At 38.7% G+C, this 24,305-nt stretch overlaps 1 protein-coding gene across 2 annotated transcripts in view; it reads right to left on the bottom strand.

Annotated features, from left to right (window-relative positions):
- The window catches only part of MESR3 (misexpression suppressor of ras 3), a 301,273-nt gene that overhangs the window by 16,156 nt on the left and 260,812 nt on the right, over positions 1-24,305 (bottom strand). Inside the window, exon 1 of one of the 2 annotated variants that reach the window (XM_071598440.1) lies at positions 23,220-23,366. The exons of the other annotated variant lie outside the window; for it this stretch is intronic. The gene's annotated coding sequence lies outside the window, so the exon portion shown is untranslated. Of the gene's footprint in view, positions 1-23,219; positions 23,367-24,305 lie in introns of those variants that run through there. 2 annotated transcript variants of the gene reach the window in all.

The following is a 24,305-nucleotide window of genomic DNA, read 5'->3' as shown; positions in this document are numbered from 1 at the left end:
TCATGAGTATGGTTCTTTCAAACTCTTATACTTAGAGACGGGAAACCTTCTGCACATATGCCATCCAACCTTTTAGGGCTTTCATATTTGTTGAAGGTAGATCTAATGATTTAAACATGTATCTGCAGGGTGATACAAGTAAAACTGTTTTAATGAAACTCGGTACACAGCGTGAAAATTTCTCATAATAGATAATATTCTCCAGAGCATTCACGGACCTCGTGAAAAAATTGTTCAGAAAATGTACTAATGGCATACGTAATTAATTATTAAGCATATGCGATGAGCGGTGATCACTAAAAATAGCCCCGAATAATTAAAATCAGATTATCAGTTAGCGGCGGGAATATACGTACACTGAAAAGGTTTCCAATTTCCATTGAGAAAGGTTTACTGTTATTTCCCCGTCCTTCTCTACGACTCCGAGTCGGAAGCAGCTTTGAGAGGAGGGTAAAGGAAGGATAGAGGGATGGGGTGAGCGGTGACAAGCTCACACGAGGCAAGAGGGAGGATGGAAAGGAAGAGGTAAGGGGTGTAAAGGTTGACGTCAGGGGAAGGTGAAGCCAAGGCTGTTAAGGAAGGGTGGAAGAGTGAATGGAAAGGATTGAGGAAGGAAAATGAGGTCTGCAAGAATTTCATTAAGACGGTAGGGACGCCCTTTTGTCGGTAGCGAAAAAAAGGGGAAAGGACGTTCCTGGGCTAGGTTGACTGAGGGTGCGATGTTACATATCGCTGTCTGGGACATATTCCTTAAGCCTACGGTATGCAATAAACGTCCCGACGAATTAGCAGGGGTTGAAAGAGGATGACGGGATGGAGAGGATATAAAGGATTCTTTGTGTGGTATTTTTTTTGTCATATAATTAAACGGTGTGCGTTTTTAGGCTTTTTCAGTTATCAAATATTTGGATATACCCCCATCGGTGGATCGCAAGGCTGAGCAGATAAAATTAACTACTGAAAAAGGGTCGCCCTTTATTTGGTAATGTGGTTTGGTCATGCATGCCTTTCGCCGTGAATTTTTAGGGAAGTATTCGCCTGCTTTAATAGACTACTTTTCTTCTTCCGAATCATTCTCGTTCACGTCCTTAATCATACCGATGGCGTGTCCTATGACCCATCCTCTCTAGGTGGCCGTAAACAAAAGCTCTCGTCAAATACCTATTAGGCCACAGAGGATATAGGTATGGAATGGAGACGATAACGTATGGAATGTTTGCGAATTACATCAAAAAGTAACTGCACGTTATTCTCATACTAGGTTATGCCGTGATAGAAGAACATTTAATAACGGTCTCAAGTGTTTGCTCATCCCATGAATTAAAAGCCCGGAGCACGCGATTGTTGGATCTTTCCAGAGGCATATTACAGAGGTTTTGTGGCTTGTTCATGGTTGATTAAGTGGCGACGGGTAAAATTAGGATATTAGTCGCGATAATCACCCAAGGCTTAAAAATATGTTATTTACGCCACTGGCTTGAACAAAAAACTTCAAATCAGGTTACTTTGACATCCCAGAAAGGGAACGGCGTGAACGGTATAGTGAATGCCATGCGTCTGCTCATATAAATTTGGGGAAAGACATTTTAAAATCGGTATGCTCGTACGTCGAGAATGATATAGCGCTGAGAAGTGGCTTTTTTCTTGGAAACAAAACGAATATAACCATAAAGAGTAGGTAATTACTGGCGAGGGAACATGGAATGACATTTTTGGAATTCATTCTAATATATATTTTTCCTCATTTGGCTCTATGGGATGACCCATTGGTCGTAAAACCTAAACTGTAATCGATTTTTCCTGTCTCACCTTGGCCATTTATGCCACGCAATGATTTATAGTGATAGTATTAACTCTCAATTAATTAAATCTCTTAGATAGAAAATAGCAATCTTTCAATTTAATACCCCGTAATTATCTACGTAGCGATTTTCACTGCAATTGCATGTGGTGGATAGATTAAGTGAGAGGGTAATATACTTTGTTTTTCAGTGTTGAGGATAACACAGATTAGATATTTACTTGTTCTACGCATGTAAAGGAATCATCAAAATAATAATAAAAAAATCATAAGTCGACAATTTTGTTACATCGAGGTTAAATGCTTTTTCATTTAAAAAATCTACGACAGGTTTTAGCCCTTGCCCGAATCCGAATATAACCAGAATTACATCACGTGGAATTAACCTATATGGATTTAATTGAGACAGTATTGAAGTGTAGGTAGCCATTTTCGGTTTTAAATATTGCATGTTGAAACTTCAAGTCTGCATACCTGCATGGGGTGGCTTCGCAAACTGATAACGATAAAAAACCCACTTTTAGACGCAGGTAGTTATAATTCAGTCAATTGAGATATTGTATTGGAAAGCAACTGATTTCAAATTCAACTAGGATAATATATATTGCCAAGAAGTTTTAATGCCATAGCCGTCTGAAATTAGTTGTGCAGGCATAATTTTTACGCTTAAATTGGAGAATGATTAGAAAAATAAGAACTTACTATAGATGGAGCATAGAAAACAATTAGTCAGAGGAAGAATTACATTTCCGTAAGTGTTCTATCTGACTCTCCCGGCAACCAATTGTGGTCTGGTCTTAATCTCAAAATTTGATTGGTTAAATGACGAGGGAAGCCCCTGCAAAATCCCTAAATACTGTTCTTCGGTCAGAATACATCCCATTTCATCATGCGTCCGTACAGTCTTCTGATAAGAAATACTGGTAAACGATCCCTAAAAAATAACGAGCTAATTTATTTAGCTAAGATTTTCATAAATTCAAAAATATTTCAATATACTCCTGATGAAAAATTTTCTCTTCTAAATCAATTAAGCTTTGAATAAAGAATTATTCAAATAATCTTTCAAATGAAATCTCACATACTTGTAAATTTAAAATTTACTATTTGGCATAAGTATAATTGATCTTAAGTTTAGTTAGACTGACTATTCCATAGCAAAAATGAGTAGAACACCTATTAATTTAGAAGTCTTGGTTCTAATTTAACCGGGATTATTATTGGTTGTTCGGTTACTGATGTTATCTATTAGATTTTTAATAGAAGAATGTCACGCTTGCGGAATATTTAAAAATCATATCAGCTATTCTTAATCATATTAATAGGTCTTATTTGGTATTTCATCGTTTAATGAAAGTTTCTCTAAACCCTTTCCACCCTATCAAAGTCTTCATTATTCCATCTCCAATGAAAATAGTCTACACCCCCCTTTCCTGCCTCCTTTGAATTTTTTCCAGGAACCCTCTCTTCTTCTCAACAATATTTCTTTGTTTGTTTTCTCATAAACCAGGAAACGAAAATCTATTCGTACAGATTAACGCTTCAAAATAAAATCTCATCTTTTTTGGCAACTTGACTCTTAGATATCCATCGACCCTTGTGAATGTCTGTTTGCCTAACGTAATTCTTCTTCTTTCGTCCCTGCTACATTTTGCCCAAAACAAAATAGGTAAATTGTTGTAACCACTCTAGTTTTGACCCTCCGCTTACAACGTTTAGCTGATAATTTCTCAAATTCTAAGAAACTGAGGGAAATGCCGCGACAGTAACTTTAAACGGAATCATCAACTAATGCGCATTGCAATGCAAACTTTTCAAAGCGTAAAAATCATTCACAATGACCAGGATTCCAGGATTCGAACCCAGTTTCCTCAATGTTCAGCCGGATATTGTTGGATCCGGATTCGAATCCCCGTCAAGGCGAGTGATTTTTACCCTTTGCCATTGCCATATTGTTATGATTTCTCCTTCTCAAAAACCTCACAATATTTGTACAAATATCATGTACTAGCATAAATATAAGCGTAAAAGGAAAAAGAGCATTTCTATGTAAAAGGGCTCCAAAAGGATAAAAGTACTTCGTAAACTTCTAATTTTCCTTTTGGATCATAATAAAATGAAATTCCATTAAATAAGTTTTCAATTAACTGTGCTTGAGTTAAAAATGTAGCTCAGGAACATGGGCAAAAATCACATGGGGTTCAATTATTGCTTATCTCTTAGGAATTTAATGTATGTTTAGCAATCAAACTTTCAATGATTCTACTGTATTAAAATTTCAGACTCAAAGTTAATCTCTGAGTAAACCCAACAGTGTATATAGATACGGTAAATATTTAAGCTAAAACGAGTCCAAAAAGTTCACAAGGCCGAAAGCCAATATCTGAAGTTTATGCCTGACGGCAAATAGTTCATTTCGACGTGCATCACTTACGCGAGGGGGACTTAATTTTTGTACCAATATAAATCCTCTTGAGACTTCTGATTCAGGGATTTAAAAAAAATTGAAATTTAAAATTACACGTGGCAGAGTGTAGGATGGAGGAAAGGAATTTGCGTTTTTCAGATTCATTTTGTGAAATTTTATTTTATTCTCTCGGACTTGCATGTCACACTCCCGCGTTTGTCTGTGCACGCGCTATCGTCAGGCTCCCAATCAATCTCGTCTCGTTCATTTCCACTTTAAATGTGTCGCGGATGCGTCACGGCGCACCTGCCATGGGCGTAACAGTCGGGGCAGCGCACTCGTCCTGCCGCCGTAGGATCAATAGGAGCGAGGGATGGGGTGAGGAAGGAAGGTGAGCTCCCTTTGCGACATAATGTTCGCGCGCGACTGACGAATTTGTGCCAGCAAAGGACAAATGACGACGGGCTGACGACCGGTCGGAGCTTCGGAATGGAATGCCGAGGAAAGAGATTTTTGTTTTGCGGGCGTAAGGTTGTTTGCGGGGGCCGGGGAAGCCGGGTGTGGATGTCGCTTGCCCGAATGTGCGTGATGCAATTAGGGAAACTAACGGGTGGAAACTGAAGTTCGGAGAGCAATTGTTTGGACAAGCGAGATATCCGCAAGTCGGGGGTAACAGAAAACGTGGCAGAAGGAGAAAGGAAGTGGTCACGTAAAAAGAGGGATGCGAAGAAATAAAAGGAGCAAAAATCGCAGGGAACGAAATTGATGATAGAAAACCAACGGGATAAAATATTGTAGGAAATAAACGAGTAACATGTCGCGCCTAAAATAAAAACAAGAAATGAATAAAATGAGGGTGAGGAGGGCGCTTTCACAAACAGTAGCAAAACACGATCAGCGGAAAGTTTCAAATCCCACCTCGTTCGAATGTTTTCCAACATCGACCAGATCAGGCTTCCTCGGAATCCCTAGACATTTCCATCCTTCCCTCATTTTTATTTATTCTACTTTTTTTTCATTTTCACATCTCTTTCATAAGGAGCGAAGTGAAACCCGTAAATTCCCTGCGATGGTCCGCCATGCGGTGTAACTTCCTTTTCCATTTCCTCTTCTACGCTTCACGCGGAGAACGGGGGAAAAATGTCGTCCCGTCAAGCGAGGCGAGAAGTCCAATCTTCTTCTCTCTCGCCCTTCCCTGCTGGCCAACCCCCAAAACCACCCCTAGGAGCTATCACCCCAATTTTCCACGTCTCCGCCCCCGCCAAAATGCTGCTCTTATCATCCTCCCTCTCCCTCATCCCAGTTCTTTTCCTGCTATGCCTTCTCAGTGTACTGGGCTGGTTAATATCTCTTCAACGTTTTCCCTTTTGCCCCCGCCCAAGATCTCAAGGATCATTTCCCATTATAGGAAGGTAAATACAGCCATCGCGTCTCTTTAAGACGGCATAACTCATCTTATTTTGCACCATTATGCTCTCTCCCCAGAATTCCGAGGGGTACTTGTACACGTACGGAACCTCATTAGAAAATTCTTCCAGGCTAAATCCTGGACTTCTCCTTCGATTTGCATTGTCTCTACCCTCTTGACCCAACGCAGCCTTCTAAATTAGAGTTTCCCTATTATTAATTGCAGGGAAATTTCTTTTGCAATGAACCCCGTTATCAATGAGGACAAAAAATCCATGCAAAATCATACAATGGTAACTCTTCGGTAGTAACGCTTGAGGGTAATTTCAAAGGCATATTTCTCTCTTTACGGTTTGATTTTGCCATTAACTAATGACAGCATACTCATAACCCGTGAGTAATCAAGGATTTATTTTTCCAAGCGAGTAGAGGTACTACAACTAATGAAAATTTCACATTATCTTTCATTTATTAGAACGAGACGTGTTTCGGCGTTTGAACATCATCATATTGTGATGACGTTTACACTTGATGATGATATTTGAGCTTTGAAACCCGTTTTGGGCCGAAAAATACATATATCGTGAAATTTTATTAGGCTGTAGCATACTTTCACTCTTGAAATTGAATTTTACCAAGTTAACACTTCTACAGTTGACTTTTTAAAATATTTTTCTTGTTTAATTACGCATTTGGAGCATACGCTGACTTCAACAACCCATTTATTACGAAGCTCAAGCATATACTTACACCTACTATAGATTGAAGGGAAATGATAAAATAAAAAGTCATCATTCATGAAATATTACCATTTGAAGTTAAAGATAAATCCTTATGTATGCTTATATTTATAATGTAACTTAAGACACGCATGCTGATTAAATGAAGTCTGACTCGACGAACACAAAACCATAAGGTTTAGAATGAGAAACAGGCAACCGAGATATCCCATCGGCCTGAAATAGTTCACAGAGGAATCCTTATGTGAGTGTCACAACTATTGGAGTCACAAAGGCGATTGAATATTCTTGGAAAAGGTTTCACGCAATGATTACATATTTATTCAATGATTGTACGCAATGGTGACATTTCTACGAATAATGGCAATGAGTCTATAAGTATGCGAAATTAGTTGCTTTTGAAACCCTTACTTGTCATGCGTAGCTGTGTCCGACTTGTATAGAAGATCGTTGCGACTTGGAAACCGCCATTAACGACATACCTAAATCGTCTTCTCTCCATCGCCGCATTAGGTTGGAGAATTGACGGCTGAACGTGAAATATATTTCGAAATAACAATCCATTTTTAGGAAGCTGAAGTGAAGTAATTCCAATCGCAAGTTTAGAAAAATATCTGCGTGATAAATCGCTCGGTAAACCCAAGTGAATCTGACATGAAATGCCCACCACATATCGTCTATAGTAAGCTAGCATTTTGTTCCTCTTCGTCATGGAGAAGTCTGGACTTGAGGACAATAATACTGGAACATAATTGGGGTTTCCTAGTTGATTTATGCCCAATTATTTTCACAATGAAATGAATTTGAAAGAACGTGAATTTCATTTATCAGCATCAAGGGTTATGAATCCGAGGACTGGTTTGCAATCTACATGATCCTGTATATCCTGTTTCCTGTCAATCTCTTCATTTCCACAAAGCTCCTTGTAAGGAAATTTTCAATGACTTGGTTCTCGTAGTTTAACCTAGTCTTAACTTTGTCATTCTTTCCTTTCATTATTTCTTAAATTATGATCTTCAGTAAAATTTAGTGCTTCCGTCAAATCCATTTCCCACCTCTTCCTAAGTCCTTCATAGGATTTTCTCAGCACCCACTCTTCGAAGAACGTATTCAATTGTTGATTCGTCTATCCACCTTATTTGAAACATTCTTCTATCACCTCAAATCCTCTTTCCTCTTCTACTCCTATCCTCGAAGCCTCACACCAGTAGAAGAGTAGATTACATGTATAACTTTTAACCAATAGTTTACCTATGTCTATGATAATACAAGTCACCGCGAGCAGTTACTTCTTCAGATTGAAATTATAAATAAAATTCATACATCTGCAATTTTAATTGAAATATTCTGACTGGTATTCTTTTTAGATCTGAAAGCGATGGCTTTCGACAGGAGTACTGACAGTCGCCACTTGGCTCAAAAAGTATTAAAGCAGAACAAGTTTGGCGTAGAAATTTATAACTGAAATTTATATTGTCGCTAGGTGGAAACAATCTGTTAAGTCATAAAATAACTTATTCCTATTGGGACTTATTCCAAGGACATATAAATTATAACTAGCCATCTTAGCAATATCGCAAGCATTATAATGCTACCAACCCATCTGCATTTAGAGCATTGTTATAATTGAAGAAACATAGACGAGAAAACAATTTTTCTTGTCTGGATTGGACATAAGTTTAAATTATTTTAATGCCATTTCTGTCATTCAACTCCTAATATTAACCATGGTTATTGCTACCCGTTTTACCGGTTACCGTCCAGTCAGAAGTACGATTAATTATTTTAATAATTTGTGAGAACATTTTGTAATTTTCTCATATATTATTTATCGAAGATACAAATGATCTGTGAAGTTGAAGCTAATTTATGCAAGAGTTAATTGCATCTCACGTGCAGCCCCTACTGAAGGTTGTTTTTTTTACGACACATTTAATTATATTATGTTCACATGGCAATTAATTGCCCTTGAATTAACACTGTCGATAGATATATACATTAACGTCACGCGCCAGTTACCCTCGGTCATTAAACTAAGTCGAACCGCAGCTATTTTCTGACTCCTACTGCACTTGAGCTGCGTCGGCACCTTAATTCCTTTCCCTCACTCCCCTATCCTCTTTAATACACTCAATGCGCTCTCCAAACGGCCCTTCGCTCTCAATCGGCACACTTTTATCCTAACCAGCTCCACAACCATCCAGAACTCTTTTTCATTTCCGTTCGTCGGCAGGGGTGGAAAATTGCTGCCCCTTCCCGAGGGGTGCCTCTAACGCCATTGGGTTCCCGCGCAGTCTATCCAAGCCTTTGTAACATCATGCAACGACGGAGAAACGATGGATTGGGTGCTAGACCTGCCATCTCGAAGGGGAGAATATCTCACAAGAGTCCAATGGGAAATTCTTTCCTTCAATTTTCCTCGCCATCCACGACATTCTACCTCCATTCCCACCGTTCCCTTCCTATTCACAACATTTTAATTCCTGTTTTCTCAAGTCTGAACCCGGAAGTTTTTTAACAATGCGTTTTCGTCGCAAGAAAGGCCGTCTCACCGGTATTGCACGAAGAGACGCGCTTCTCTTGTGTGTTTCTTGTACCGATGGATAGCACGGCTAGTTAAAAACACAATAATGATTTATACTAGAAATTATTGGGTTTAAATATTTGAAACGAAAAGAATCAGAAACAAATCCAAGAAAATTAGCCGATGATAGCGTTTTTAGCAATCACACCTGCATAATTTGAGCGAAATAGGTAAAAGTACTATATTATTAGTACTATGATAAAAATCAGTGTATGACTCAGACAAAACATGGGACTAGGAGGAACAATGCTAAAACTCTGATAGATGCCATCTGTTTACCCAATGCTATAACTTTTCATTTTTTAATAAAGCGAACTCTTGATTAATGGCAAGCATTTATTATGCACAACTCCAGTCCTTGCCATCAATGTCAATTGTACATATTTTTTCAGTACCTTCTGGGTTAAATTGAATGAAAAAAATGAATGGAATAGCTGATATTGAATGAACATGCCTATTATCAACAATTGAGATTGATAATTCTTGAATTGAAACATATTGTTTTATCCAAGATTAGGAGACTCTCAAGGAAAATCTTGAGATAATAAAAAAGCAATCATTCCATTCAAATTCTGTAATATTCCCAATAATATCTAGATTCACCTGTATGATATTATGTTTACCTCAACTGTTTAAAATAAAAAGAGGTAGAGCACATCTGGTGGAGGTAACCCGGTCAAGGCGAATGATATTTACACTCTAAAACTGTTGCATTGTAATGCACACTAAGCGGATGACTCCGTTAAAATTAACTGTCATGGCATATCCTGCAGTTTCTTGGAATCTGGAGGATAGTTAAACATATTCACTAAAACTTGGGAAAATTTTTAAATATTTTCGTTCTCAGTTATTATCCCTAGAATGATTTAGTTCTCGCGCTCTTGGGATTTTCTCCAGAATAATTTTATTTTATTCAGGACACACTGGAGTCACAAAAAGTCTTTTGGCAAACCGAAACCAAACATTCTTTTGATTTGATTAAAATTTCCGAGGCATAACACAAACGCGCCACTTCAGTTCCCAATGAATTTCCTGAAAATTTCCAATTCATATTTTACAGTTTTCATGCTCAGCCCAGTTTTAAGCCGTCCGAGAAAAGAAGCAAACTGTTAAAACATTTAAAAAAACTGAAATTTGAAACTTGAAGTTACCGCTTTTAAGAGACTTTTTTATTTTTTTTCAATTTCGTAACCAACTCAATGTTCTTAGATTGCTACTGGGCTTTTGGGAAAACTCACCGGACTAAAAATATCCAGAATAAGTTCAAACGCACTTGAAAAATCCGCCGGAACATATCCCTCTGTACTACTAAATTGAAAATTTAATAATTTTTTTTAACTAGCCGTATTTTGTGTTTAATGAAATGAGAAAATGGGATGTTAAAATGCATACTCGCCTGAATACAACTGCTTTGGATGGGACCGGAAGTGTTTCATTCCAGGCTCGCCCATGCGGGCACGAGGGTGGAGAAGGGCTCCGGCGGCGAGGACCAAAGGGATGGGGACGAGGGGAAATAGAAGAGCAGCAGTGGGCCAGACAAACTACTGACATTCTCTACGCGGAACCATGAAATTAATTTGCATCGTTCTTCACAATGAATCATCTACTTGCTGGTACCTTTTTAAATACAATCAACATTTTTTGGAACTTCCCGACATACCTAAGCAGGAAGTTATAAATTCACTATTTCTCTCAATTAATTTCGTCGCTGCTCGTTAATAAAATGTTCGATGATCGCTTATATTCTAAACAAATTACTTGGTTAAATGCAAGTTGAAAATCTTAATTTTATTTCATAATGACACTTTAAATACGTCACCATTAATTTCCTCCTAATAATTTTTACCAATTAAGCTACCTTCAAGTTTATATTGAAGAGTGAATATTGAATTTAAAACAATATTTTTATTGATGATTGGATATTAATTGTTATCTCCAGCTATCCAGAATGCATCGATGCGTTAAATTTATATTTTGAACTTATTTATATTATTATATATATTATTATTTATACTCTTTCAATTGGATTTGAACATTTTTATAATAGTTTATAATAACAGTTAATGAGTAATAGGAAAACGTCACTAATTTAAAACTGAGAGAATTGAATGTCAATGAATAATAATATCACTATCGCTGTAATCGCCAATTCATAATATAACCAGTATTTCCAACTATTAATATGTCGATATTTAAAACTAAATGTGTAACAGCCATGGAATCTTCTAAGATGTCATGTGGAGAGAGGAACAGGAATATTATTACGCAAAGCACATTTGGAGTGATTTGGCTTTAATAACAGAAATCAAGTATTTCTCGAAGGAGGCAGAAGAAGAAAGAGGAGAGACTTTTACACAGAATGAAGAGAGGGAGGAATTACGATAAAATATACGAGTGTACGTATATATGTATGTATATATATATATATATATATGTATGTGTGTGTGTGTATGTATGTATATATATTGTGTATATATTATATACATACATGTATGTATACATTTATGTACATATAGGTACATATATATATATATATATATATATATATATATATATATATATATATATATATATATATATATATATATGCACACACACTCATTTATATCGAGACAGATATAAGGAAAAGGGATAGGAACACACATAAAGGACGAACACAGGAGAGGTGGGGAAGGCGGAATCCAGCCTAGTACATATATAGTATATATATATAGGTTATATATAATTATCGTAAGAAACCGAAGGCAATAATGGTGTGATTTTACCCCAGTTCTTGGAAGAGAAAGGGATTAGCCACTTTAGGACAGAAAATTTTACAATTCTTTAGCGTGATGCCCTATTTCTAATACTTATCTCTTCTTCCGGTTGACTACGTGAAGTTTTCGAGAATATTATCACGAAAATGGCTTGGGAATATAGGGAGAAGCTTGCGATGCCAAACAAATTCTATCCTATCTATTCCGCTGCACTTTTATGGAGTCCCCCACGCCCCTGCGTATCGGAAATTTGTCCCATTTTTTGCCGGGAAGGGTAATAAATCGAAGAAGAAAATGAGATCCCGTTTCTTTCGGCCACTTCCCGAGAGAACCTCGCAACACATCGGTTGGGCCATCGCGAGCAAATGGACGGCACTCATAGCCTCGTAATAGTCTCGCAGTAATTGCCGAAACGTAAAAACATATGAGAAATCGTTAACGAGATGATCAAGTCTCCGAATTAGGATTACGCTTCGCCAGGATATGGACAGGGCAAGGGTGCGAGCGTTCTTGAGAGGTAGGCTGTTGTCTCCTCAACCAAAGGGAGCTTTCGATAGATTCAGACGGGTGTCGGTAACTGGAGTGATTCGAAAAAATTGTAATACAGATTGAAATTATTTTCGCTCGTAGCAAATGAAACGGTCAAGCGTTAATCTGTTAACTTATTGGCAGAGAAAATGCTTTAATTTCTATTATGGAAATAGAATTGTAGCTCAAACTCGCCAATAACATTTAAGTTATTCATTAAATCCTTTACAACGCATGGCTGAATCATATAAATTAAAACTGTGAATATAAATAGGATAGTTTACTTGTTGGAATGCAAACTACAGATCAACAGAATTCATAATCTAAGACTTTAATCGTGATTTTGTAATTGAAATATTAAAAATCTGGACCACAATACGGATTACACTTTATTAAATGAGTTCTACGGGTAACCAACAGGTTTTAGCGCACCTTGCAATGTTTAAAATACCCTCTCAGTTTGATGTAAACCATAGTAATGTCTAATTTTGGCGCTGGGGCAGGCGAATTTTACAATCGGGAATATTTTATCTCGTGAGAAATTCGAACTTCAGGCGAAACGGATTTGATTGCTTTTGCTGGTGATGCGGTTGGAATTAAGGCAGATTTGCAGGGTTATGTAGTGCATGCGATTGAAGACGAGTTTTAGGTAGTGTAGACTGTCAGGTTTGTCTAAGCTAAGAAATTTTACGATGTTAGGTCTGTGTCCATCCAAAGCCTACTTAAAACGGTAGGCACTAAAATAATAATAACTCATTTATTGGATGACCAATGTACCTACAAGAAGGTTTTGGATTAAGCGATAATATTTTTAGCAATTTTGCATCACCATCATCGATGTCTTATTAGACGCGCAACGCTATGGGCTAAGTCGGAATATATAATAAATTGTTTAAGAAATCCTATATTAGGTTTGTTCCATTTTTAATTTAGTTATGCTCAATAAATTTAGCTATGTTCTGCTAGTTATTGATTGACTTATTTTCTGGTTAATTCCTTAATTAATTATGCTATTTTGATAAACGAACTTGTTTCTAACGAAATAAGTATCATTGCTGAATATTATCTGGTAAATTGAAAAAAATTAAGACGCTCGTCATAATTAAGAGCATACACTGACAATTACAAGATGATAAACCAGACAAAGAACACAATTAATGCAGAACCGGAAAAGTAGGGAATTTTTTCTGAACAATGCTAACTTTGTTATCGAATTTGCACCTCCCTTCACCCTTCATTGGATTTCATCCTGGACGACCACTAGCCTAACCCTAGACGTTGCGTCGCAGTTATTGCTCTGTGAATGGTAAAAGCGACGTCGGAGATCGTAGAAACTCGGTAGGTTCGAATGCGGGACTTAGATCATATCATAAGATAATTCCGAGGCTTGGGGTGAATTGGAATTTTGATGGATTACCAAAGAGTACACACCGAAGAATGGCGTTAATCTTTTGGAAAGCTTTGGGACTTGTACATAAATATTTAAATAAAAAAAAATATAGTTAGGGAAAACGCGTTTGGCATCAGAATGACACCAAGGAGAGAAAGTAAAGTTGGTGAGAGTGCAAGTGTTGAGAAAGGAAGGAGACGGCCACAGATGGTAATAATCGTGGAAAGGAAATATGGGAGACGAACAGAGAAATAGGACTGGAAAACGATATGATTTCGGGATTCCACTTAAGTGTTTCGTGAATGGCAAACAATGATAAAAGGTAGAGTGGAACATTCACTTCCGCAAGATCTCATCGCGGATGCCAATTTGCATGACTACGGAGACTCCAACTCCCCGTGCGAAACGTGTTTGGCAACCTACCGAGTTTATCGCAGTTAGCTTTTCTCAAACGCTAGTCGTTTTACCCGATGCACAGGAATGTCCGGACCGGAGAAGGGAAAATGATAGGGAAACAGAAAATTGAAAATTGCGCCCCTGTAAACTTTCTATCCCTTACCCCAAATATTGATCTTTGATCCTCGTCTTCATTCATCCAGTAAGGAGAGTTGCCGCGGAAAGATCAGTGAACTTGAAAATTACCTAAAGTTTTCCCTCAGTCATACGAGAACAGTGTATCAATTTACCTGGTGTTTTTCCCGGGCTTTTCCTCGAAAGAAACAAAACAATTTCCGTTCATTAAGAGGACGAATCAGATCAAAATCGCGCGCACAAAAACTACCGAAAATATTCACTGCATATGCAATTACTTGATAGCAAAGTAGGGTATCAATAAGACACGAGACTTGGTAGGAAAATATAAAAAGGAGGGAAAGTTAAGCGGAAGCAGAGAAAAAGATAGCAAAGTGTTAGTTTTGAGACGGGCAGGAAGGGCAGGAGGGCTCGAGAAAAAGCAGTGGAGGGTTGAGAAAAGGAATTTGTTTCCTAGAAATCATTGAGCCATCCGAGTTTCTAATGAACAAAGACTGGATATTTGCACAATAGATTATCGCATTTTAATAAGCAGAAAAAACAATGAATCCAATTCCTGTGATTCCTCTAATTGTACTGCTGATATTACATTTAATTTTGAACCATTATTCAAATTTTTGCAGTCACATGACATGTAATAACGAAATATATAAAACTCTTATTGCAACCATCATGAAAAAACTCCCATCTTAGGTAGGATTTGTATCAACAGTATTTGATATCGATGATCAGTATTTTAATTACTTACCATGATGACAGCATCATGAAATTAATGTTTGAATTTCACAGAAACGTACGCTGGCTAATGAAGATGGATGAAAAGTGTAGTGTTATAATTAGGGTAGGAATTTTTCAATGAACCCATAGAAAAAAGAAAAAAAACTCCTACGCTGTCGTCGAGTCGCGGCTGCATAAGCGGAATATGTGCGGGATTAGCGATTCAATTGTTACGTACCGCGAGCACTGAATCGAATAAAACTGGTGAAAGAAGTGCGAGCTCGGAAGAAAGATTAATGACTGACATTGCATAATGACGAACGGATGAGGGAGAGAGAGAGAGAGCAGTGGAGGGATTATTTCAAGAGGGATGCGCATGGTACAAGGGAGGAAGCACTCAGCGAAAACATTCAACAACGTTCTTTTTCCGCACTGGAGACCACGCCATTCGCCCAGGCGCTGTCCGCAGCCGAGGGTGGTCCAGGATTTAGAGATTGGATTTTCAAGGGAGGATGGAGAGAGGGTTGACGGTTGCGGATATGCCACTCACGGATGTTGGGGGAGGGGATGAAAACCGTGGAAGTGGTGGGTGTCGGATTCTAAGGGGTAGCACCCTGTTGGCTAACCAGTGAGGTGCAACCTCCTCGTATTTTCCCCTCGCGGCACAAGTGGGATTTTTTTTCCACCCTGTACGCAAATCGGACGCGTTGATTTGAAATGGGCGGCAACCATTTGCGACCACGGTTTGTGAGTCCGGGAAAGAGGGAGCAAAGATATTGTCGGCGCACTTGTCGCTCGCCCATGTAGTATGGATCTGTCCCCGAAACAAAAAGCAAACAAACTGGCCGCCGGGGCTCTCTCCTCCTGGTCCCACGAGCGGGTTAAATTCGCCGGTGGCTTCTGCTGCTGATCCCTGTGGTTAGCGGAGAGGGAACGGAGGAATGTTTGCGTTTCCAAAGTACACGGGCAACGGCCTAAAAAAAAAACATTCTCCCACTCCCGCGAAATCATCGTTCTGTTCTTCTTCCATCCGTTGACATTTCTTTCGCTCGCAAGTTTTTTTTGCGCGAATCAGAAAAATTTAAAGACTTTTTACTGTCGCAGCAGAGCGCTTTTTTATCCATCAGACGTTGGCCGGACGCCAAATCGTGAGTGATTGTCAAGAGAGCGAGCGGTAGCAGACCATCTAGCGTTACGGCATGCCATGTAAGGATATACTTTTCCAAACCATCAAAAGATAAAGTCGTGGGAAATCAATGAAACGACAAGTTTTTTTGGTGACTGTATTAACTGAATTCGTGTCACATTTACCCTCTCAAGTTCAGTGATTTCATCTTCCCTGTCTTGAAAGTAGGTGAGCCTATTTTTATACCTGTAATGCATCGTAAATTTTTGAGGCAGCTATACCATAAAACATCTAGGGAAGCGCCTGTAATTCCACTCAAAATATATAATAACAATCTAATATTTGTTTGAATATTTCACTCACTGAGAAACTAGTTCATTATACTTAGATATCTTCTACTTTGATGAAATTTTATTTGCCAATGAATTTTCCAAAATTTTTGTACTTTCGTAAAGGTGTCAACGTTAAAATTTTTATCATTTTAATGAAAAATTTTATATATATATATATATATATATATATATATATATATATATATATATATATATATATAATCATATATATATATATATATATATATATATATATATATATATATATATATATATATATATATATATGTATGTGTGTGTGTGTGTGTGTGTGTGTGTGTGTGGGTCGCGGTAGTCCAGTGGGTAGAGCATTGGACTGCTGACCGGAGGGTCCCGGGTTCGATTCCCGGGCAAGGCTCTCTGGGCACCTGCAGCTCCACCCAGGCCAAAGTGATTTTACCAGGTCTTCCTGGGAAACCATAACCGGCAGAGGGAAAGGAACTGGCCCCCCCTACCCTGATGTGTGAATTTTCACATGCCATATAGGGCTTAGTACTGGGTGATCTCTACCATCACCTACTAAACAGACCTTCGGGTTGATTACTGTTTATGGTTTAATGAAAATTTTACCAAATTGAATTTAATAATTATATTTTAAACAGTTATTTGAATAAATATTGGATGAATTCAAAGTTAATAGACTAATTCCTTCATCTTTTTTTAAACCTGATATTAAAAATTTGTCCCTTATTAACGAATGTTATGGGTAACTTTGGCCTTATGATCAGTATGAAAGTCATAAATTGTTTCTGATTTACTTCATTGAGAAATTTAATTAATTGATATCTAATTTGGAGTGTACTGTTTAAATTTGAGCACATATTGCCCACCGGAATCCAGGACGTCATTTCAACCCTCGGCTAATGTAGTCATCTGCGCGCATTTCACAGCAGGCGCAAGTACATCATTCCCTCCAATAAGAGAAATTTGCGAAGGGCACCCCAAGAGCTGAATCCATGGAAAATAGTCCAGGACGGTTGCAGCGTCCCTTTCAATGCGCTTCCAATTGCGTGGGATAAACACAGTGGCAGGGCATTATCAAAATTAGTCTCCTTAGAGTATATCCGGAAATAACCCCATTAGGGTCAAGTTCTGCACATTAATTGGCAGAAAGAATCATTGTTCTCACCCTGAATCGCATCTGCTCTTTACCCTGTGTTCTTCTCATGCAGAGCACGTTCAGCGTCTGGGTAAAGGTGAGGCGAGGAATTACAAGGAGGTTCTTTCTCACGGAATTACTTTCGTGGGAAAAAGAATTTAGTCGCCTAGGCTGTTCGTTGGAATTTCAAACGCACCCACGTTCAAGCTGATCATATGGACGTAATAGTCTTCAATCTAATGTACAAGGGTTAGGTGGAAGAAGGGACTATTAAGTCTCAATCTCGCTACAATTAAAGTCGTTAAATAAATGAAGAAAAGTAGAGTTGAGTAAAACGAATGTACTGGACGAAAACTATTTTTATTTCTTAATGCATTTTATCTAACATATGTTTTCTATCCTTGCGGAAAGATTGAAGGTATAGGGTACTTAAGAAATCATATTTACTCGCAGAAGCGAGATTTTAAGAGTTTAAAATTGGAGAATCGTGCTATATACTAGTTCGCCATTTTTTAGAAATAATTTTTTGCATGATTGAATCAACATTTTTTCACGAGAACGTCAGGACAACAGAAAAGTAAATGATTCAAATTCTTTGGAAGAACACTGTTATGACCTGGCATTTTTTCAGTTCACAACTCAATTTATTTCGCCTGTTTAAACATAAATAAATTCATAAGAATATGTTTAAAGGTAACATTAAAGGATTCCAGAGGGAAATGTGGTTAAAAGTAACAAAGATATTACTTGAAGCTGAGGTAAATGAAGAAATATGATGAAACCTTTAGTTTTTATACTTTTCGAGAACATTTTGAGATACGACGACGGCCCGATGAAGATAGCTGTTGTGTGTTCCTACATAGTGAACGTAAAGCCACATAGTGGGTCACCGGATGAGATAAATGACATATTTGCGGACGAAGAAAAGTGTTGAAATTTAGAGATTAGTCGATTAAGGAATTGAGTAGAGAGCAACTTTCTACTCAGCCAATCTTAGAATTGACGATCAGCGGTGACGATTGACGCAGCGAAACAGTGGGTTATCCTTTACGAGTAAACTCTGTTAGTATTGTCACGTTTTCTGCGACGGTTAAATGCCCAGTCATTTTGAGTGTTCCCACAATTTCCACGAACTTGAGATGCATTAGTATACTTCTAGTATCATTAATTTTCAAGTATGAATATGAAATCGAGTTACTCAAGTTGTTTTCTGTAAGGTTTAAAATGCTTCACAATTGCCTATTTTGATGGTAATTGGCCAAATGCAAATGATAATGTCATTTTTAAAAAATCTGTAATATAAAGGAGCAAAATTATTTTACTATATGTGGAAGTAAATATTTGCGATTGGGGTATAAAATCTGGAGCATTACAGAAAGCGATGATTTTTTTATTACTCTTGCATGCACTGAAACATGCAAGTCAAATAGGGTCATGCCTTCTTTCACACGTTTCGATTTTTGGGCTTGTAGATAGACATATTTGCAGTGCATTTAAGAATAGGTATGGATGTTAGGGATAGTTCTTAGGGACTGGCAGTGACTTTCAGAGCAAAAAATTATGAATTTAAAACTGAAAAGAAATCAGGGAGCGATTCACACTCATGGTTTATATGCTCGTTTGGATATTGTCTGAACCCGACAGAGATTTGGGTAAAGAAAATCACCCAAGCTTAAGTTTCACCGCAGGGTCATAGTAATGATGTCTGAACATTAACTAAGTCACACCATAAGCTTAATTCGCCCAAGTCCGCCAACTAAAACCCTGTCCTCATCGTCTTTCACTCTGTGACATTCCACCCTCTAAAATCTCAGTCCGTGAGAGAAACAATGGTTCAAATCATGAGAAGAATCCCGGTTCCAACAAGAAAACGGTAATAGCTTTCGATAAGGATAACGGCCTTCCCAACTGTTCCTATCCCTATCCGCTCTGCTGGGATTTCGACATTTCTCCCTCCGCTCCATATGGTCCGTTTGGGATATAACACTTGGATCCCAGCGGCAGTCTGTCGAGTACGTACTTTAGCCCTTATCCGTGGTTTTACCCCCGCTGTGTGGATAAAGGGGGCAATTAGGCTTGAGGGGAGATGATAGGCAAAGGGTTTGGGCTAACGCACTGGAGGACGGTTCGCTTCCCTCCCCACCGAATGCTGAACGGTTATCGGAAGAGGCGGCGGTAGCTGCAAAACAGGGAGATTAGGCAAATTGTTGAAACAGTAATCGGTCATGTTGGTTAACATCGATGAAAATATTTAATAATCGACTTTCCACCATATTATATACAAAACCATCGCCATAATAATAATTTTTATACCAGTGGTCGATCGCGTCGATTTCTATCGTAAATCACCTCCGTCTCGGTTTCCGCTCGGGCATTTCTCTGTCCGAACACAGCGGTTGTTCGCAACTTATTCATTAGGTAGGTGGTATGCACTGCATTAATAGGGAAAGCTGAATCTTTACGCAAATGTTTGAATAATAGGAGGGGATATGAAATACTTCTGAGCGAAGATGGGCGTTACTGAAAATCTTGTTTCCGTCCGCCGCAAGAGCGTTTGGCAGAAGGGGTTAGAGCACCAGCCGTACATGCACATTATAGTTCATGCGTGCATTTTAATATATAGAAAAATAAATACATTAACTAATATGCAATACAATATATATAGAAAATATATGCGATATATATTTGTATGTATATATATAACAACTAATGTACAAAAAGAATCACGCGCGTACACAGATACATGGAATTTCATATGAATCATGCAATAATTGTTGTGTTTCACCAAGTCATATTTAAGTTAAGTATTTAAATTACAATGAGACAAGAAATTTCATATTTCAAAGAAGCTGCGGGAGATGCCGCATTAGTAACTTTTGATGGAGTCATCTGCTAATGTGCATTTCAATGCAACCATTGCAGGGTGTAAAAATTATTCACCTTGGTCAATTCGAATGATTTTTACACTCTGAATTTGTTGCATCGAAGAAATTTCATGTTTACTGGCGTGCTCGTTCGTTCAGAGAAGAAAATAATCCGATTCGTACTTGAATTTCCGATCCAGTTGAACCAATTTTAATGGCAATGGAAATATTTCCATGCATTGACTGGATAAAGGAGCCATGTCCAGGTATAACAGGGTGATCATATGCGTTCAGCCCATTTGCTTTTTCAGGACACGAATTTCTGCTTATTATGAAGTACTGCTTATTTAATAGATATTCGATGCCTGACATTCATTTACTATCTGAAAGTAATTTAATTGCAACTAAATCTTAATGCTTTTGGCAACACAAAAAAATTCATTGAAATAAATTCTATAAAGAAAGATTCTAGACAAAATATTGTTGGGAAATAACAGAAAGTATTGGAAGGTTTTGGGAGACAATTTTTGCGCGATTAAATTTGAATTATCGTTAGATGATCAGTGTTGTTGAGTTATCGTTTGTTTACCAAAAATAGTCTGTTTTATTTTCCGGTGATTATAAAAGTTGATTGTCCTCAGCTAAAACCAGGATGAGTCATTCATTTTGGTCGCATATCAACTTAACCCGTAAAAGCGGAAGCGTTGTTGGCTGAATTACCCCTATTCTAAATACATGTTTATGTCTTAATATGGGAAGGGCTGTACTCTTGTCGCTTATCAAATCAACGTTAGAGCTGATGATTGCAATTTAGTGTTCAATAATGAATTGCAGGTAGAATATTCCATGCCCACGATAGGATAGCTGAAATGAAGTGAAAACTGTCATGTATTAAGAACGTTGACATTTTATAAGATGGATCTCTTATTCTCTTGTATTTAAGGCAATTTTTACATCTAGAAACAAGATACGCTTTAAAATGGTCAGAGCTAATACTAGGCCAAAGCATAAGCATAAACCAAAATACTAGAATTAAATGCTTCGAATGTCTCGGTTCCAAAGAATGAGACAGCTTGACTCAAAACGCAAATATATTGGTGCCCATTACAGAGTGGATCAAATAATAAATCATCATTAATTTAAATAAATTTAAATTTAAATTTAATATGTATGTTCTTGTGTATTTTTATTGCATTGACTAACTTATACATAATTGATTCTTATCTCTTGATAAATTTTCTATGTGCCTTCAAATAGTACGTATATATTTCCTCCATATAATTTTTTACAAGATAAGTGCATTTTAAAGTTGGTTATATTGCGTTGTATTTTATTTTTGACATTTAGTTAACCCATAAAGGTACCATTTCAATCACTTTATTGAGTTTTCTTCATCATTAACTTCATTTTAAAAAGTATTATAGCAACCCTTCAGACCTTATAAGTGAGATGAATCTTTGATAAATTTTGGCACGTATTTTTTGCTTGCCAAATTATGGTAGTAAACGTGGTTCCACTACGGCTTCAGGACGCGGAAATTTTCGAACAACCCTGGATTCAATTTGATGCATGACGTAATAAATAATTCATTTCAATGGTACACCTAAGACTCTCCCCTTTTCCTCTGCACCTAAATATCACTGTATTTTGATGTTAGGAGCGGGGGTTTTAATTTGCAACAGCAACGGAGTACTCGAGGGAAGAGCGGCTGAATTATTCCAACCGCCCTGCGCTCCCACTCTTTACGGATGGAGAAGGCTGCAGCTCGCAATGCAAGCAGATTAAAGTCTCCTCAATAGGGGTGCAGGGAGCGCGAATTAAACCATCAAACGACGGCGGAAAGGAGGGCGGTTAATTAAATTTTCTCTCTCCATGAAGACTAAGAGACGGAAGGAAGGAATAAACTCCTACCATGCAGTCCGTAGCCAACCTCCAGCCTCCTCCTCCTCTTTCATTCCCCCTCTTGGAAATGTGTGACTAATATCCATCGTGAAGGCAACGACTTCCCGTGAAAAAAACTCAAGGAATTGAGTAAGGAGAGAAATTATAAGGGCGTAAGCATTGCTGAATAAGAGGAATTAAAGTTAAGGACCTTATTGAGGGTGAATGACACTATAAATGCAACTGAAGCGACGAGAATGGTATCCGAATTACCTTTCCGCCACAAGCGTTAAACTGGCACTCTCTTTTCCATAATTTTGGTCGATCAAATAGTGATATTATTCAAAACACTACAGAGTACACCAAGAGACATAGAAAAACGAGCAGTGTTGGATGAAATATTCATTGGAGTTGTGACGAAACGTAAATCTGTTAAGGTTTTCAAAGGAAGGATACGAGCCATGCGGAACCACTAAGGGAACGGAGGGATTTTTATGGTATGAGAGTTTTTTTTCCATTGACTCAATGAAAACTCAGGTGTTTTCCTAAAAGGTACGGGGCGGATTGCTTGTACAAAGGCCAGCGTACGTGCCATGAAATCAAGCAACTTTCAAGGACTTCCGCGCTTTCCTTATGCAGTGTACGGATCAGCAGTTCCTCGGTGCGATACCGAAGGAAAATCAGTGACACAGTTTCCCAAGGAGACCGGCGATGTGGAGGGCATGGGAATAAGAGGAATGGTGACAGATAAATAGAGATGAAGAGAGAAAAAGAACATAAACCCTTCATCTCGCTTTAAAAGTGTCTCTGCGCTCCGCCGGCTTCGAACAATCTCTTTAACGCGGAGTCTCTCCTCCTCCGCTTGTTCTGTCACTTCGCTTATTGTTCGTAGTTCAATTTTTCAGAGAGGTTCGAAAGATAAGGTATTCTCTTGCGCAAAAGACAAAGGTGTTCAAATTCAGGAGGAAGCAATGATACAAACGGACAGGTCGCCGACCACTCCGGTATTTCACTTACCTTCCGGTAGAATGGTTTAGGCGCGAAGCGCAGTTCCCCTCTATCTTCGTCTCTGGATATTGGAGTGGGAGCACTAAACCGTTTGTGTGCGCGCCGGCGGAAGAATGTGTCGGGGAACTAGTGCGGAGAGAGCTCGGTGTTGTATCCTTGCTAGCGGCCGAATGCTATTGAGAATCAAGTGCAACGATACGATCTCGGCGGCTCGCTATTTTGCTATGCAAGCAGGTGCGAGCCTGTGTTTCTCTTTCTCACTCCATGCGGAACTGAAGAGCAATGCTTTTAACTCATTCTAGGCATGAGTGGTCACTAATTTAGAAAAAAAATGTATCACTGAAACACACCAACACGGCTGATAGATCATTCCAATTTTCGAAGCGACCGCCTTCGCAGGCAGCAGTCCAAGATTCTAGGACCGTCGCCCAGATCGATTTTCGGCTGCCGCCTCAACTCGCTATCTCTTCGCGGGAGTTTTCGAGGGCGATGGAAGAAATATCCCGCTCACCTCTTGGTGGTAAAAACAACAAAGGGAGTAGGGAAAAAACTCGACGTTCGGGGGAAGCCTCCTGGGTGGAAAAACATCCGCCCTTCTGTGGAGGACTGCTCGGAGGGGACGTTTTGAATGAGACCCAGTCTCATTACGCCGCCGAAGCGAAACGATTATCCGCGCTTTTCCACGGGCGGGGGCGGGACGGCGGCGCATCCCCTTCGCGAAAAATCACGTATCGAATTGGAGAGTGAGTCACGGAGGCGGGAACTGGGAGGCCGGTTTCTTGCCACCACCGCGTAGAGGGTGCGTCCCTCGAGGCCCAGCTGTGGATCGGCGCTCTGGGTGGGGAGATAAGAACTGCACTGGACGCCCGCACTGTCGACACTCCGTTACGTTTCTCCTTCTGGGTGCACTTGTAAGCCTACCACAAAGGGGCGGAGTGAGGTTGAGGGGAAAATGGGGGGGTGTCCTCCCTCCGACATATAGGAAGTAGTAAGAAGCGTGGAAGGGCAATAGGGGACGAAAGAGTCTGACCAATAGGCGTGCTCGTCTTTTTGTATGTGGAGACTGGATGACTGGCTTGATGGTTAAATTGAGTG

This window comes from Hetaerina americana, unplaced genomic scaffold (genome assembly GCF_022747635.1).
Source record: "Hetaerina americana unplaced genomic scaffold, ioHetAmer1.1.p SCAF_10, whole genome shotgun sequence".
Lineage (NCBI taxonomy): Eukaryota > Metazoa > Arthropoda > Insecta > Odonata > Calopterygidae > Hetaerina > Hetaerina americana.
This window is presented reverse-complemented; position numbering and strand designations above follow the sequence as displayed.